Genomic DNA, 17,967 nt, shown 5'->3' with positions numbered 1-17,967 from the left:
TAAGCGTACTGATTTCTAAAGTTTAGAAAAGATTTTCTATTCAGCAAACTTCTTGGTAAAGTGACACTAAACACACACTATTATCCATTCTCTTTATGTATATGGATGATGGCTATTTATTTATTATTTATAATACTAATTATTTTAATTTAAAAAATGATCTAAGTGCCTTTTGAGTGGAGTGATAATGTTAACAAACAGTTCACTGGGGAATCTGTATTTTAATATTCCCAATGTGTTAAACCAGGAGTCTCCAAACTTTCTTAACAAAGGGACAGTTTACTCCCCCCCCCCCCCCAACTTTAGGGGGGTTGGAATGTGGTCAGCAGGAGAAGAGAATGTCCTGGTGTAAGTGGGTGTGTCCCCTCTTTGGTATTAGGAGGAGGACTAGTGTTCCAATGTTGGTGTCAGGGGGAGGAATAATGCCACATGGTTTGTGTCAGTGAGAGGAATAGCGCCTGATCATTGGTGTCAGTGGGAGGAATAGTGCCTCATCATTGGTGTCAGTGAGAGGAATAATACCTCATTGTCACTAACAGTGGCAGGAACTATGCCCCACTGCTGCTGACAGTGGGAGGGAATAATGAATAAAAGCAAGCAAAGGGCCTCATCTGGCCTCCGGGCCGCAGTTTGGAGACCACTGTGTTAAACTAAAAAACACTCAGGGTTTAAGGGTAGGAAAGCCTGACTTCACATAAAACGTTCAATAATATTAAATAATGTTTTTCTTTTTTTCAAACTCCCCCACTACCACGCTTAACCTTACTAAAAATTTTAATAAATTAAACCCTGGATTACTTCACCTCACATCACCTTGTAGTATCAATATAAGGTTGCTTAAAAAAAAAAGGCAGCACAGTGGCTAAATGGTTAGCACGTCTGCTTGGCAGTACTAGGGTCGTTGGTTCAAATCCCAGCCACGGCACCACCTGCCTGGAGTTTGCATGTTCTCCCTATGCCTGCGTGGATTTCCTCCGGGTACTCCGGTTTCTTTCCACACTCCAAAGACATGCTAGTAGGTTAATTGGATCCTGTCTAAATTGTCCCTAGTATGGGTATGTTTGAATGTAAGTTAGGGACTTTAGATTGAAAGCCCCTTGAAGGTTAGGGACTGATGTGAATGTACAATATATATATATATATATATATATATATGTGTGTGTAAAGTGCTGTGTAAATTGACGGTGCTATATAAGTACCTGTAATTAATAATAAAAAAAGGTTTTTCTTTTTGTTGGTCTTCTATAATCTTTTGGGATTTTGTTAAATGCTTTTCTAAACATCAATAAAAAGAGTGAAAAAGAAAAAAATATGTGCATTTACTACATTTTTTTTTTTTTTGGAGTCTGGAAAGCATTGCATCAGTGATCAGCCTGAATTGCCTGTTGGTTCCATGCAGGACTCCTGTAAACCTGTCAGTGTATCTGTGAGCCCATACATCCCATACAGGCAAGCAGATACAGTCTGCCAGGAAGCCTCACTGAACTACCACAGCGCTCCACAGTACTGGGGTAGTTCATTGAGAACTACAGGCTGACAGCCCACAAAGGAACTCTGTGAATGAATGATGCAGTTGTGTGGGCGAAGCTGTTTTTTTTAAAAAGTTACAGCTAGTACGGGGCACTTCTCCCCATACTGCAGTCACAGGGAGTGCGGGGATCAGGGAGGCTACAGGATCGGGAACATGTAACATGCTTCCAAAGGTGAACTTTTCCTTTAAAAAGTATTAGCTGAAGTTTGGCTTCAATTTTTTACTGCATAGATCTGCTAGTGCATCTAACATTTCCCTCTCATCCGATTAGCAACGCGGCTATGCAAAGGTGTCCCTGTTGCTCCTTCATGCAGAGTGTAGGCACTCCATGGCCCCTTTCACATGAATCTTCTGTTCGGGTCCACCTGTCCGTTTTTCAGGCAGACCTGATCGAAACCTTCATTCTCCTCTATGAAGCTGCGGGTGTAAATAGACATCCATGCCACCTACATCCAAAGGGCTAAAAACAACAAATGGATATGGATCTCCATCTGGCTTGATTAGATCAGATGGCAGTTGGGTGTAAATGGACAGGTTGGTCTGTTTGCATCCAACCACCCATAGAGAGCATGCTGTGTCCCCTCTGCATAAGCAAAGTGGACACAGACCTGCTCATCGTGTATCAGCAGCTGAGCAAATGGATCATAGGAGTACGCCCCGTGCTAAAGGGGCCTAAGGCAGGAAGGGTGTTCCTCACCGGATCACTATTTGAAGACAAAGGGAAAATAGACTTAAATAGAAAATGAATGCAGCCACCACATCTAAGGATTTGTGAGCTGCAATATATTATTATTTGTGTTTGGGGCTTAATACCACTGCTTGGTTTTCTTTCTAATTGGAACCTTGGACTGAGCCCTAAGGAATGGATGAGTCTCTCTGATATATACCCATGGAGGTGGAACCCTTACATTGTGAGGTATAGGAAGTATGGCCATGGGTGTGTAGGAAATATAACTGAGTGTGTATAGGAAATATGAATGGGAGGGTATGGGAAATATGAATTAAGGTGTGTAAAAGGTACAACCAGGAATGTATTGATAGGACAACCAGGGTGTATGAATTGGGGGATTATGAAGTATAACCAGGAGTGTGTAGGAAGTATGTTAGGGGGTGCAGAAAGCGTGACCAGAGGGGCAAGAAGTACGATTGTTGGTATATAGGAATTATGGCCAGGGGTATATCGGAAATATAACTGGTTGAGGGGCATATAGAAAGTATGTTTGGAGGGTGTAAGAAGCAAGAATGAGGTTGTATGACCAGGGTTGTATAGGAAGTATTAGCGGGGGGTGTATAGGAAGTATAAATGTAGGAGATATGGCGAGCAGTATTGATAGGAAAACCAGGGTGTATAAGAAGCATGAATTGGGGGATTAGGAGGTATAACCAGTGGTGTGTAGGAACAATGTTAGGGGATATAGAAGGTATGACCAGGGGTGCAGGAAGTATGATATCTGGCATGTAGGAATTATGGTCAGGGGTACGTACTAAGTATTTCTGGTGGCAGGCATGTAGAAAATATGTCTGGGGGGGGGTATAAGAAGCCAGAATGAGGGTATATGACTAGGGATGTATAGGAAGTATTACCGGGGAGTATAGGAAGTATAAATAGTAGTGTGTAGGAAGAATGAGTGGAGTGTGTGAGACAAATGACTATGGGTATAAAGAAAGTATAAATGTATGGGGTGTAGGAAGTATCACTGGGGTGCATATGAATTAAGACCATGTATACATAGGAAGAATGAACAAGAGGAGTAGAAAGTATGAATGAAGGTGTATAGGAGATAAGTCCTGTGGTATACACAGAGGTGTGTATGGCCAGGAGTGTTTAGGAAGTATGTCCAGGTGCATAATGAAAGTATTAATGTGGGATTGCCAATATTTTTGTCCTCTTTCCAGTTTCAGAAAATTACTAAATATACTGTAGCCCTTTGATCCACATAGCAAATAAATAGACTTTACCATAATAGGTTTTGTGAAAAAAAAACATTTTTGATTGGTTGACTAAGGTTACTACCTTGTCCACTGCTCTGTACTTTATTAAATATACCTATCAGTGTTTGTATAATTCTGTATCTTTTGTACAAAGAAGCCAATAAGAATTGGGTGGCCTAAGGATAAGGGATTACAAAGGATTACACTAACAAAACACTTCTCTTTGTCAAAGTCTCTGGGGAAAGAGCCATACAATTTGCTGAAAGGTATTCAACAATTGTGGCTTTCCTGTTTTGGGAACATGGTAAAACTATTATTTCCCCAAGGTTGCCTTTGACCACTTCAGGAAGTTTTTTCAGAGAGTGTATCATGTAGCAAGGATCACATTAAAGGCCTACGTACAAGGGTCAAGTGTTTACATGCATAAGAGTTTGTCTTCACAAGTTTTTATTTATAGTATTGCAATGATAGTACATACTTAGGCTGCCATGATAAACATATACAGCCTTGACAAGTAAATATGCTACAATCAGCCCTACAGTGATACATAGACCTCAGCTGAAGGCCACTCTGGTAACAATGAGTGTTTATGTTATAGAGGTAGAGGAGCACAAATGAGACCTGTCTCAACTGGCTTATCAAAAGAAGCAATAGTGAAAGTACAACATTTTTGAAGGATGTCCAATGGTGTCTTGTGCTGTCACACATGAAAATGTCATCCAATAATAAGAAAAATGACTGAAATGGGCAACAGTCATCTCATATATGATAATGGTTCTGGTGCAAAACATGTCAGAACTGTATTCTGCCGGATCTATATAAAAAAGAAAATGTGTTGCCATCCCAGTGTTCGGTAATCCTAAATGTACAAAGTTCTAGTTTTCCAGTGAAAATCTACATGAATCACAGATATATACAAGGGTTTGGAAGCTCCAGGTAAATACAGGAGTGATTTCACAAATAAAGGATTATTGAGGTGCTTTAAAGAAGAAGTATGACCAAAACTCTATTGGCTATACTACTTCTCCTATGGGTCACAGGAGTGTACTTAGTTCTGCTGATGTCACTGAGCCAGTTCAGGTTCTTCACTGCAGGAGGTTATGTTTTGAGTTATGCTCTGGAGAGATCCTGACTTTATGCATAGATCTCTGGTGGCTCAGATTTTCAATAAGCGGCTGAGAGCCTGAGTCAGCATCTCCCACCCCCTCCACATCCCGGTGCTTCAGTGAGCGCTGAAGAACAGAGCAGAGAGCCAGTGACTGGCAGCCACTGACTCTTTGCTCACTGAAGACCGAGAACTAAGCAGTCTGCAGTCTTTGACTGCTCAGTTGTAGGTGTAGAGCTGGCATGGGACAGCTGCAGCTGGGATCAGTGCTGCAGCCATCAGGTCAGTATGATTGTTTGGGGTTTTTTTTCGATTCCGAAACTTCTCTTTTAATGTGCTTTCTATTACAAAATGTGGCAAATTACCCATATGGAAGAAAAATATATTTGAAATATATTTTTAAAATATTCTTCCCAAATATATTGACATATATTTGAAATACTACAATTTTGGCCATTGAAGCATCCTGGTCTTCCATAACACCTCAGCAGTGCCACAGGCTGATAGCTTCCATGCCACGCCGCATTGAGGCAGTAATTTTTGCAAAAGGGGCCCAAACCAAGTACTGAGTACATATGCATGCTTATACTTTTCAGAGGTCCGATATTGTTCTATGTACAATCCTTGTTTTATTGATTGCATTTAATATTCTAATTTTCTGAGATTGTGGATTTGGGGTTTTCATGAGCTGTAAGCCATAATCATCACAATTATGACAAATCACGGCTTGAACTATCTTGCTTTGCATGTAATGAGTCTATCTCATATATTAGTTTCACCTTTCAAGTTGCATTACTGAAATAAATGAACTTTTGCACGATATTCTAATTTTTCGAGTTTCACCTGTATATTTATATACATATATATATATATATATATATATATATATATATATATATATATATATATATATATATATACTGTATGTTGAAATGCGTTTATTACTAAATATATGAAACATATTTTTAACAATACATTTCAAATATACTGTATGTCTTTAAAATTTCAAATCTACATTTTTGGAATGCATTTAAAAATATATGTAGCGAACATCAAAAAAGGCTATAAGGACCACTCGTTATCCAACCACTTTAGGCTTTTCCACAATAGCGACCCTACTTCTTTAAAGTTTATGGGTATAGAGATGATATCACCGCATTGGAGGGGACTTCATAAGACCAGGACAGTTTCTCAGGCAGAGACCCGTTGGGTCTATGAATTACGTACCCTTTACCCTCATGGACACAATGTTGAGGTGGATATTAACTGCTTCATTGCCAACAGTTAGGACATTGATACATCTCCCACTGTGCTCATCATATTTCAAGATGTAATGTAGTGTAGATATAGTGCACCTTTGATTTTACTGACCATTTGTTTTTTGGTTCTATTAGTGCATTTTTGTACGCAGCACCTAGATGGGCACCTTTAGCCATGGATGACCTAGAGAGTATTAGGGGTAATAAATGGGGAAATGGGATATTTTTTTGCACTTTATATTATAGGACCATAGGGTTGGTGTAATCAACATCCCATTCTATATCAGCCCCTAGGATGGTGGATTAGTAATACCCATCCGGTTCTTGGTTCTTTTCTGTTCTCACGGAATAATTCCACCCTCTCTGTGATTATTATATAATCTCATAATATTAGGGTAATATGATTCATGACTGAGGGTTATTCATAACGTTAACAGAATATACCTCATCTCAATATAGGTGCATCCTTTTTAAGATGCTTGTGTGCGTTTTTTTGGGATTTTTAAATTATGTTTTTTTGTGTTTTGTTATATGCTCTTATGGTTTTTATTTATGGTTTTTATTTACGAGTAACCGATTCAGCTCCTATGCCTTGGATATAACTAGTATAAAGAGGGGTTCCAGCTTCTGCAGCACCATATTTGTGCATTCCCATACATCTGTTTTGTATCCTAACAGTGGCTTATAGCCTGGACCATTTGTCTGGGGTGGATAGGATTATTCACCCTTCTATCACTAGCCATGGGTAACAAACACTTGACTATGTGTTTGATTTGTATTCTTCTGACAGCAGCTGTTGATTTTCACAGCTTACTGTTGATGATCCATGGCAATATGGCGGCGATCGGGCGGCGCATGCGCAGTTTAATTCTGCACAGCCGCGATCCACGGCAAAATGGCAGCTATCCGCGCATGCGCAGTTCCGCTTTTCGAACTCCGGACGATAGAGCGGGATTTTCGCGCATGCGCGAACCGCATTTAAAAAGGGAAGTCTTACTGTCACACTGCTAGTGGCGTCCACCCTCTGATGAAGTGCCGTAGCACGAAAGGCCTCAGGAGGAGCCAGTAGCAAGTGTGACTTCCTGACCACTGAGACCATGAGGAGGTCCAGTGGTCTCTGATCTTTACTTCAGCCGGGTTAGTACATGGTTTACTTTTTTCACACTTACCAGCCCGTTTAATGGCCGATGGTATCTGTATGCATATGTGACCCTGGTTTTATTATTGTTGATCTAAATAAAGTTTTTGAACCTCCTACACTATTGGCATTCCCTCTTTTCTTTGACTCTCCTGTCGGAGGGCTTCAGATCTACACCTACCACTTTTGGGGTACCTGGAACCAGGAGGGGGACCCCTGTCTACCTATCATTTGGGGCAAGAGGGCTCTCTGGACCTGGAGGTATTACTACACCCAAGGCTGATGTCAGTGTTTAAGAGGGATGATCCATGTGCTTTCTGGAGCTGCATGCCTGGCTGGTCATCTGGATAAAATCACACACAGGCGCATATAAAATGTGCGGTCGGTGAGTGCGCATTTTTTCTGTTTGATTCCAGTCACCTAATGAAAAGGAGGCCTGCACATGTTTGATTTTATTGTGAAAGGACTTTATGAACTATTTTTATCTTTTTAATTACATTACAGCGCTGCACTATATATTTAATGTTTCTGTTATGAGGTCCAGTGATTCCTTGGAGTGTTTCAGCAGCTGGTTTTTTTGAGCGCTCGCTATATTCTTAACTAATATATATATATATATATATATATATATATATATATATATATATATATACACTGTATGTTGAAATGCGTTTATTACAAAATATATGAAACATATTTTTAACAATACATTTCAAATATACTGTATGTCTTTAAAATTTCAAATCTACATTTTTGGAATGCATTTACAAATATATGTAAAAATATTTATTAAAATTACTTTTTTGTATGTTAAAAAAAATCTGAAGAATATAATTTTAAAAAATATATTTTTAAAAATATAAGTTTTTAAATATATTCTTCAGATTTTTTTCCATGTGGGTAACTTTAAATACATTGTATGCAAAGTTTTATAGGACTATACTGTTTCTTTGCCATATCTACGCATCCCTTTTAGGTGAAATAGTAGGTAGGGCAAGAAAAATCCACTCTGGCAAAAAGGTGCAGTGTCTGCTGGTAGCTATTGAAATGTCAGAAAGTGGTTTAAATGTCCAACACACAATACACGTTGTCCACTTTCATATGCAAAAAAATTAGCACTCACCATTAAAAATGTTGTGTAGATTTATTAAAGGATTTCAAAACACAAGTTTATCCACCTATCCCACAGGCTCTAAGGATTATTGGTATAGTTCCGGATGGAGTGAAATGCGTTAGAGCCTGTGAGACAGGTGGATTGCCAAGTGCTTGAAATTCTTCAATAAAACTACACAAGGTTTTTAGTGGAGAGCGGCTTCTTTTTTTTGTGTTTGAAAGTGAATCGTATGGAGCAGCCAGTGACCATCAGAATCTTGCACCAATTGTTGGAGGAGTAGAGGGGGATTGTAACCCTGCAGCAGGTCAGGACACTTTTCTGCATACAAAATACATATTGGTCTTATATTTTGTACATTTTAAAGCTGACCTAAATTGAAATGTTTAAAGTAGTATTAAACCCAAAAGCAAACATTTATTAGATTGCAGCTTAGCACTTCTTATTTTCATCTTGTGATCTTGCCAGTGATCTTATTTTTCAACAGAACAAAGTGTCCTGCAGATGTAACAGTTGCCCTCAATATGTAGCTTGAGACAAACCATTTACCACTGACAAGGGTGCTTACAATGATCAGCGTTTATTTTTTTATATAAAATCGTTATTCCAAAAAGAAAACCTGTTTGCTGTAACAGCTTATAAAGTATTAGCTGGAGTTTGGCTTCAATGTGTTCGTGTATCTAAATCTTCTAGTACATCTAACACTCATCTCCTCTAAAAAAGAAACCTAATGCAGCCACCACATCTAATGATTGGTAAGTTGAAATATAGTACATTTTGGTTTAGGATTTAATACTGGTTTAAAGATCCTTTCACACTAGCAGTAGTGTTTACAGCCCCCCTGTAAAGCGATTTGCAGCTATTACTGGTGAATGCCAGTTTTGCATTGCACAACATCGAGCCATGCGTTCTGTTTGTAGTTGCGGCGTGGCACCATTCACTTAGGGGCCCTTCACACTGAACAGACAGCTTCAGCACATTAAACCACAGCAGTGCGCGGCAGTTGTCTGTTCCAGCTGCAGTGAACTGGCGGTAGGGGGAGGTGTGATGCCTTTTTCAGTGCATCACTCAGTTACTTTTTTTATAATTCAGCTTTATTTGAAGTGGACAAAGTGACACTTCATTCTTGTCACTGTACAGCAGTGTGGTGTGCTGCACTGCTGTACAGTGACATGCTAGGATTGCTGCTTTCTCTTATGCCTAAAAATGCGATTATTTCTAATAACAGGCAGATGACGTTTTTGCCTAGAGTAGTGTGTGGTGTGAAGGCCTGGATAGACTGCAAAATAAAATGTGTTTAGTTGATCAGCAAATATAAATAAATCTAAAATTGTTTTCTAAACATGTTGGGTTACAAATAGTTAATTCTCTGGAGGTTTTAACTGATTGCTGAAAGTACAGCTTTTGCTATACTTCCAGCGCTCTGACAGCAGACTTGTGGCTCTCCTACGCAACAGACAGGTATTTTCTGTAACTGCTGAAAATACTCTTAGTCTTAAAAAAGAAAACTAATACAGCCAGTGAGATGTGAAAATGTGGAAAAGACTCCCTCAAGAGTTGGTTCTGGGCAGCTCAGTGGATTGCTTCAAAAAAGGCCTGGATTGTTTCTTAGATACACAGAATATAACTGGATACTAACATTTATAGGTAAAGTTGATCCAGGGAATATCCGATCGCCTCTCGAGGGATCAGTAAGGAATTGTTTTCCGTCGCAGGAGCAAATTGAATCTTACTTTGCTGGGTTTTTTTGCCTTCCTCTGGATCAACTGTGGGTATAGGATTAAAACTTCTTTTTTTTTTTTTAACGGTTGAACTAGATGGACTTTTGTCTTTTTTCAGCCAGACTAACTATGTAACTATGTAGCCACCACACAAAAGGACTATGCAATAAGTTACATTTTTGTTTTTTGGGTTTCTATACATTTTGAACATATTAGATCTTCACATTTCTAACATTATCTGTGTACCATAATTAGGAGAATTCAGCTAAGAATCTTATTGCATACCTGGAAAAAGGTGTGAATGATATGGGTGACCGGGTATATCCCCTCAATTATGGGCAAACATTCTGAATATCCAACAAAGTAGCCTAACTTCAGAGCTTGCATGACTAGTGTGGTCGCTGCAAACAGGACTATGCCACCTAGGAAGACAACAAGAAAACATATTTTACATTTTTTAGTATGATGGGTTGAACTCACTTAATTTTGGCCTTTATTTAATCCCTGCAAACTAGGTTACTACATTGCAATGTACACATTAACCAGTTCAGGTAGGATTACAGGCAATTGGAACCCAAACTTAGAGACAGTCAAGTGTTTGTAAATGAAGAAGAATAGTAATGGGTTGAACTAGCTATAACAAGCAGTTTTTAAAATGTATTTAAAGTGTAACTTGCTATTTTAATTGGTGACTAGAATATTACTTCCCGGCAAAATAAATGACACAGAAATATAATCCTTTGCCTCTTGAGATTGAGTCTTTTCAATCTCATTCTGCCTAAGAGAATTTGTACGTGAGTCATTGAAATTGATATAGACTAGGGTATGTGTCATAGGATCAATGACGATAGATCATTTTCCAGTATGGTGAAAGTTGTAATAGAAAATTACTTTTTGAATAATTTTGTTAATTTTTTATTTTATAAATCTACATTTAATATCCTTTTTAATATAAAATCTTTGTTTTAAAAAGAAATGTTTAATATAGCTTGCACCCATCACACAAGGATTCTCAGAGCTTTATGAGTTTTCTAAAGAGAATGCACAGAAGAAGTTTGCTTTCAGACTCTCACTCTATGATTGAAACTCCTTGCAACCCTGTTGTAATATTGCACACAGAAAAGGGGAAGGGGGCATTTAACTCATCTGGTTGTGTGTAAATTTAAGTTACTGTGCTCTGTAAACAATAGGTTATTTTAAAAAAACAGCTCAAAAAATAGAGATAAACGTTTAAAAAAAAGGCAAGAGTTCCACCAGCTGCCTGAAAATTTAAATACACAATATATGTATCATTTCATTTATATTTGGCTAAAAATTACATTATATATATACATAAACATTTTTGTCCTGACCATAATAAAAAAGAGAATTGAAATGATCTTTATACAAGTATCAATACTGTATAAACATACTGTCTTGTATCATCTGAATACTTATGTTAAAGTGTATGTAAAGATAAAACTCTTCTATCAAGTTCTTATTGCAGTTCATATTGATGTCCCTGTTGGGGAGATTCAAACTACCGTATATACTCGAGTATAAGCCGACCCGAATATAAGCCGAGGTACCTAATTTTACCACAAAAAACTGGGAAAACTATTGACTCGAGTATAAGCCGAGGGTGGGAACACCAGTGGGAAGAATCGTGCCCCATCATTGGTGTCAGTGGGAGGAATAGTGCCCCATCATTGGTGTCAGTGGGAGGAATAGTGCCCCATCATTGGTATCAGTGGGAGGAATAGTGCCCCATCATTGGTGTCAGTGGGAGGAATAGTGTCCCATCATTGGTGTCAGTGGGAGGAATAGTGCCCCATCATTGGTATCAGTGGGAGGAATAGTGCCCCATCATTGGTGTCAGTGGGAGGAATAGCGCCCCATCATTGGTGTCAGTGGGAGGAATAGCGCCCCATCATTGGTGTCAGTGGGAGGAATAGTGCCCCATCATTGGTATCAGTGGGAGGAATAGTGCCCCATCATTGGTGTCAGTGGGAGGAATAGCGCCCCATCATTGGTGTCAGTGGGAGGAATAGTGCCCCATCATTGGTATCAGTGGGAGGAATAGTGCCCCATCATTGGTGTCAGTGGGAGGAATAGCGCCCCATCATTGGTGTCAGTGGGAGGAATAGCGCCCCATCATTGGTGTCAGTGGGAGGAATAGTGCCCCATCATTGGTATCAGTGGCAGGAATAGTGCCCCATCATTAGTATCAGTGGCAGGAATAGTGCCCCATCATTAGTATCAGTGGGGGGAATAGCACCCCATTATTGGTGTCAGTGGAATAGTGCCCCATCTTTGGTGTCAGTGGGAGGAATAGTGTCCCAACATTGGTGTCAGTGGGAGGAACAGTATCCCATCATTGGTGTCAGTGGGGGGGTGGAGGAATAGTGCCCCATCGTTGGTGTCAGTGGGGGGGAGGAATAGTATCCCATGATTGGTGTCAGTGGGGGGTGGAATAGTGCCCCATCATTGGTGTCAGTGGGGGGGAGGAAAAGTGCCCCATCGTTGGTGTCAGTGGGAGGAATAATGCCCCATCATTGGAATCAGTGACACAAATGATGGGGCACTATTCCTCCCACTGACACTTGCTGACCCCTGTTCCAGTATGGTGCTGCTGCAGCCAGCATATGTGGTTGCAGCAGCACCTAAGCACGGCACACTTACCTGCATCTCCTTCACTCGATTTTCGCGGGGCCGCTCAGCTCCGCCTCCTCGCCGGTGATTGGCCGCCTGTGTGCCTTTCCTGAGCTACAGTTCTGGCGGCCAATCACCGGTGAGAAGGCGGAGCCGAGCAGCCGCGCAAACATCCAGTGGACGAACCGAATGAAGGAGCAGCTGCGCTTCCTGGACCGGATCGTCGTGGGACCGGAGCCAGGTAAGAGACAGCAGCCCCCTGCAGACGTTGACTCGAGTATAAGCCGAGGGGGCCGTTTTTCAGCACAAAAAATGTGCTGAAAAACTCGGCTTATACTCGAGTATATACGGTAGCTTGACGTAAATAGAAAAAAGTAACTAAATAAATGTTGGCTATGCGTACACTTTAATGTAGATGGAGTATAGCAGTAGGAGAACATCATAAAGGCCTGGGAAGGAACATATCGTAGTTTGAAAAAGTAGATCGGACAAACACTTTGACAATGTAGGGTGGGGTGTCTGCTGGTACTTATAAATTTATCGGAAATTGGCTTAATAGTCTAACACACCATATATATTGGTCTTACATTTTGTAGTTTTATATATTTTATAGCTGACCTAGATTGGAAAGTCTACTAAAGTCTACTGGAAACAGACTAAAAAAATAGTTCAGGAATATGCAAAGACGAAGGTTAAATGGTGGATTTCTTCAAAACTAATGTAAAGAAGTTGTGACAGATAAATACTGGTGCTGTCACATTTGCTTAGAATTGAGAATGGCGTGAATAAATAAAGGTTTCTCTTGCGGCTTTAATAAATAAGAACCTTCTTAAGAAATGAATTGCTGTCTACAGTTTTATCAATCATCTTAACCTATAATTCTGTCTCGATAGTCAAGCATCGAACAAAAATCCCAATACGTGTAAATTAATTGGTTTACGTGAAAGTTATAGCATTTACAAATGGCAGTATATATACGGAGTTATTTTTTTTATTTACTAGTAATGGTGGCAATCAGCGGGATTGCGACGGGTATAACTGACTTGGTGTCACTGACAACCCCAGTGACACCAATACAGTGATCAGTGCTAATAAAAACACTGACACTGCTCTAATGGCACTGGGCAGGAAGGGGTTAATATGTGGGGTGATCAAAGAGTTAACTGTGTGCTGTTTTACTGTAAGCTATGTGTGTGCTTTCAACTGTAAGCACACTGCTTTGTATGGCTCTGCTATGCAGAGCCATACAAAGCAGTGTGCAGGAGCTGACAGGGGAGAGAACTGTATTGTCTACATACAGTTCTCTCCCCCCGTCAGTAATACTCAGCGATCACCGGGTGCCGGCTAGTAATCACCGGCCGGGACCCGGTGATTGACAGCTGAGGCCGCCAATAGCAGATATGCAAAATCACTTATATATACGTGATTTTGCACACCCCTGCCGCGCTGTAGCAGTATATGTGCTATAGGGCGGTGGGAAAGCAGTTAATATACTTAACCAGTTCCCACCTGGCCTATAGTCAAATGACGGTTAGGCGGGATATTCACCGTTCCTGGTGGACGTCCCCCAGAATGCGCCTCTCGCGCACCCAACGGGCCTTGCTGCAGCATGATCCATCACCCACCCACTCTGTCCACTGAATAGAGGATAACTGATCAGTGTACCAATGACAGCAGATCACATGACAACTGTACACATTGGATGGCTTTCGTGCTATCCATTGTGTACTATTGTGTTGAACTCTGTGATTGGTCACAGTGATCCCATGGTACAGTCAGGGCCAATCACAGCCCATCTGTACCATGCGATTAGCTGTGGCAAATCACAGCTAACCACAATAGTAAAAACTGAATGAATCAATGTGCTTGTAACAGTGAAATTCACTGGTATAAGCAATCATAATGTGATAAAAAAAAATCCTGATCACTTCCATGGAGTAATACAATGCTACTATGGTAACATTACATTTCTCTGGTCACAGTGTGTTAAAAAAAAAGAAAATATAATAAAAAAAAGAAAAATTGAAAAAAAAAGTATTTTTTTTTTAAAATACTGTCACCAGTCAGTGTCCCTGATCAGTACCACAGCAGTTATACAATGACACTGTACTGCACTGGTGACAGTGTGTTACCCCCCCAAAAAAATTGTGTGTTACCCCCCCAAAAAATCTTCATTTTCCAAAATATTGTGCCTAAAAATGGGAACTTCAAAAAACTCGTCATGCCTCTTACTAAATACCTCAGACTGTCCACTTTCCAAAAATGGGTCATTTGGGTAATATTTGTACGGTCCTGGCATTTTCAGGCCTCAAGAGAGAAGCAGTCAGTACATCAGGATTGATTTTCAGATAGAGACATACCTCGGTTTACAAATTTAATGCATTCTGCGGGACTTTTTGTATTGCAAAACAATGTGTAAACTGAAACGCGGTTTCCCATAGGTATGCATTAAAAACCAATTAATCCGTTCTGGAGGTCAGAAAAAATTTAAAAAAAAAGTCTTTTATCTGTTCAAAACTCTTTCTAAAGTGCACTTTAAAAGGCATAAATACTGTGTAGGGACATGATTAAAAAAAAATTTGTAAATGCATTGAAAACCAATTAATCCATTCCCGGAGGTCAGAAAAAAGTCAAAAAAAGTCTTATCTGTTCAAAACTCTTTATAAAGTGCACTTTAAAGGCATAGTACTGTGCAGGGACATGGTTAAAAAAAATTTGTAAATGCATTGAAAACCAATTAATCCATTCCCGGAGGTCAGAAAAAAGTCAAAAAAAGTCTTATCTGTTCAAAACTCTTTATAAAGTGCACTTTAAAGGCATAGTACTGTGCAGGGACATGGTTAAAAAAAATTTGTAAATGCATTGAAAACCAATTAATCCGTTCGTATTGCGAAACAAATTTGTAAACCAAGCCATTATTTTCAATGGATTTTCATTCGTAAACCAAAAATTACGTTAACTTAGGTGTTCGTAATCCGAAGTACGCCTTTATATATACCATAGTTTGTGGTAACTTTCCTACAGACTACATAATATACACAGATTGGGTTATTTTCACCAAAGAAATGTAGCAGAACATAGATTGGCCTAAATTTGTGAAGGAAGATTATTTAATTGCAAAATTTATTAACAGAAACAAAGAAAAGCGTGTTTTTTTCAAATTTTTTGGTCTTTTTTCGTTACTTTAGCAAAAGATAAAAAATCCAGTGGTGATACCACCAAAAGAAAACTCTATTTTTCTATTCCATTTGAAAAACATGATAAAAAATGTATTATGGGTACAGTGTAGCTTGACCGCGCAATTATCAAAGTGTGAAAGCCCTGAAAGCTAAAAATTGCCCTGGGCAGGAAGGGGGTGAAGGTGCCCGATATTAAAGTGTTTAAGTATTATCTACACGCAGGTGACACTACAATCTGTATATACAACAACTTATGAATACTGGTGGAAGCTCCTATATTGCTCTCAATTGTATTTAACTAATATCCAATTCATAAAAGTCTTTTTATATTAAAGTCAAGCATATACTGCAATTTCCACATGAAGTGCCAGCATTTTACCCATCTCCGTACCGCTTCCAAAGGCAAATTGTGTCGCACACCCAATAAATTGCCTCGGATATAAAGGACTGTAGAAAAAACATACAATTAGGAAGTCTATTTTCAGGGCTTCTTTTCGGAAGGGGCCAGTGACACGTAAAAAGAAGCTAGCAGCACAATATCCCAATAATTACTATACACCAGCTCACACCTATAAAAAGTGGAACAAAGTATAACTATGGCCTCCTATGTATTATAAGATTTGTGCTGCAGCATTTTATTATAAGTGAATCGGCACTTAGGCGAAGTTCACATCTGTGCCGCTGCGGATCCGCATGAAAATCCGTGCAGCCGCACCACCCGCATAGAGAAATGCGGACCCGCAGGCAGGTGCCAATAGTTCTTGGAAAACGCAACCGTACTGGGAACCGAGGTTCCCGTGCGGGCTGCGTTTTTGGAAGAAGTGCAGGGAATTCAAATGAATGGGCTCTCGTGCCCGTGCAAAACGCGGTCCACGCGGTCGCATATATGTGAACTGGGGCTTACAGTTTTCTGTTAGTTTCCCTGAACAGTTCCACCTGTTGATCCTGCCCATGAAGTCCATCAAATGCAGATTCCTGTGATGGTGTGGCAATGATGCTTCACTGCTTCTGAATTCAGAGCAGAGTTGCCACTCACTTTGGCTGTACTTGCCTACACTACAGTGGAATGAAAGAATGCAGCATGGGAAGTGGGTGTCAACTGCTGATTCACACCCTTCTAGCTTGTCTGTTTCTCCTATATATAATAAAAGAACAGTGGTTATTAAATACCAGCAACAGAACGCTACATCTCAAAAATGATATCAAATTCATTTGGTTACAGTGCTGCATATCCTAATAATTGTTAGCCAAACAGCACTGAAAACAGAAAAAGGGACTGGTAATAAAGGAGCTTTACAGTATTACAGGCTGGCACTTCAAGTGGTAATATACATCACACTATCAAAAGAAATCCGGATTTATAGACTATCAAGGACTGAAAATTCACCATTACCCAAAATTACCAATCAAACTATATATCAGTCAATATAAACCTTTCCAGCTTTTCTCTTTTTGAAAACCTCTTTACTGATACAACAATTTAAACCAACTACCATGGTATATTAACCACTTGCCTACTGGGCACTTATACCTCTTCTTTACCAGGCCAATTTTCAGCTTTCAGCGCTGTCGCACTTTGATTGACAATTGCGCGGTCATGCAAGATTGTACCCATATGAAATTTTTATCATTTCTCACAAATAGAGCTTTCTTTTGGTGGTATTTAATCACTGCTGGGCACTTTACTTTTTGAGCTATAAGCAAAAAAAGTGCAAAAAAATTTGAAAAAAAAAAAAAAAAGTTTCTTTGTTTCTATTATAAAATTTTTTAACGGGTAATTTTTCTCCTTCACTGATGTGCGTTGATGAGGCAGCACTGATGGGCACTGATAGGCGGCACTGATGGGCACTGATAGGCGGCACTGAAGGGCACTGATAGGCGGCACTGATAGGCAGCACTAATGAGGTGTCACGGATAGGTGGCACTGATATGCGGCACTGATAGGTGGCACTGATAGGTGACACTGATAATGGGTACTGATAGACAGCACTGATAGATGGCACTGACTGACATCACTGCTGGGCACTGACTGGTGGCACGGCTGGGAACTGACTGGCACAACCGCTGGGCTGCACTGATGGGCACAGGTGGGTGGCACTGGTGGGCACAGGTGGGTGGCACTGGTGGGTGGCACAGGTGGGTGGCACTGGTGGGTGCATTGATGGGCACAGGTGGGCGCACTGCTGGGCACAGGTGGGCAGAATTTGTGTGTGGCACCGCTGGGCACCGATCATCAGGGCACTGATGATCAGTGACCCTGATGATCGGTGCCGATCCCCGCTCTGACAACTGGGGGGCACGCTGGAGTGCGCGTTCTGGGAGGACGTCATATGACGTCCATCCAGAACTGGCTGGCCGCA

General features: G+C 40.2%; 1 pseudogene across 1 annotated transcript in view; it reads right to left on the bottom strand.

Annotated features, from left to right (window-relative positions):
* LOC149462083 (proton channel OTOP1-like) overlaps positions 1-17,967 on the bottom strand; it is a 65,418-nt pseudogene that overhangs the window by 31,013 nt on the left and 16,438 nt on the right. The window contains exon 2 of the transcript XR_016312718.1: positions 10,083-10,219. The product of XR_016312718.1 is annotated as a proton channel OTOP1-like (transcript). The remainder of the gene's footprint in view (positions 1-10,082; positions 10,220-17,967) is intronic.

This window comes from Staurois parvus, unplaced genomic scaffold (assembly GCF_062004578.1).
Source record: "Staurois parvus isolate SC_StPar_1 unplaced genomic scaffold, SC_StPar_1.0 ptg000186l, whole genome shotgun sequence".
Taxonomy (NCBI): Eukaryota; Metazoa; Chordata; class Amphibia; order Anura; family Ranidae; genus Staurois; species Staurois parvus.
Note: the sequence above shows the minus strand (reverse complement) of the source record. Positions and strands in the feature narration are given on the sequence as shown.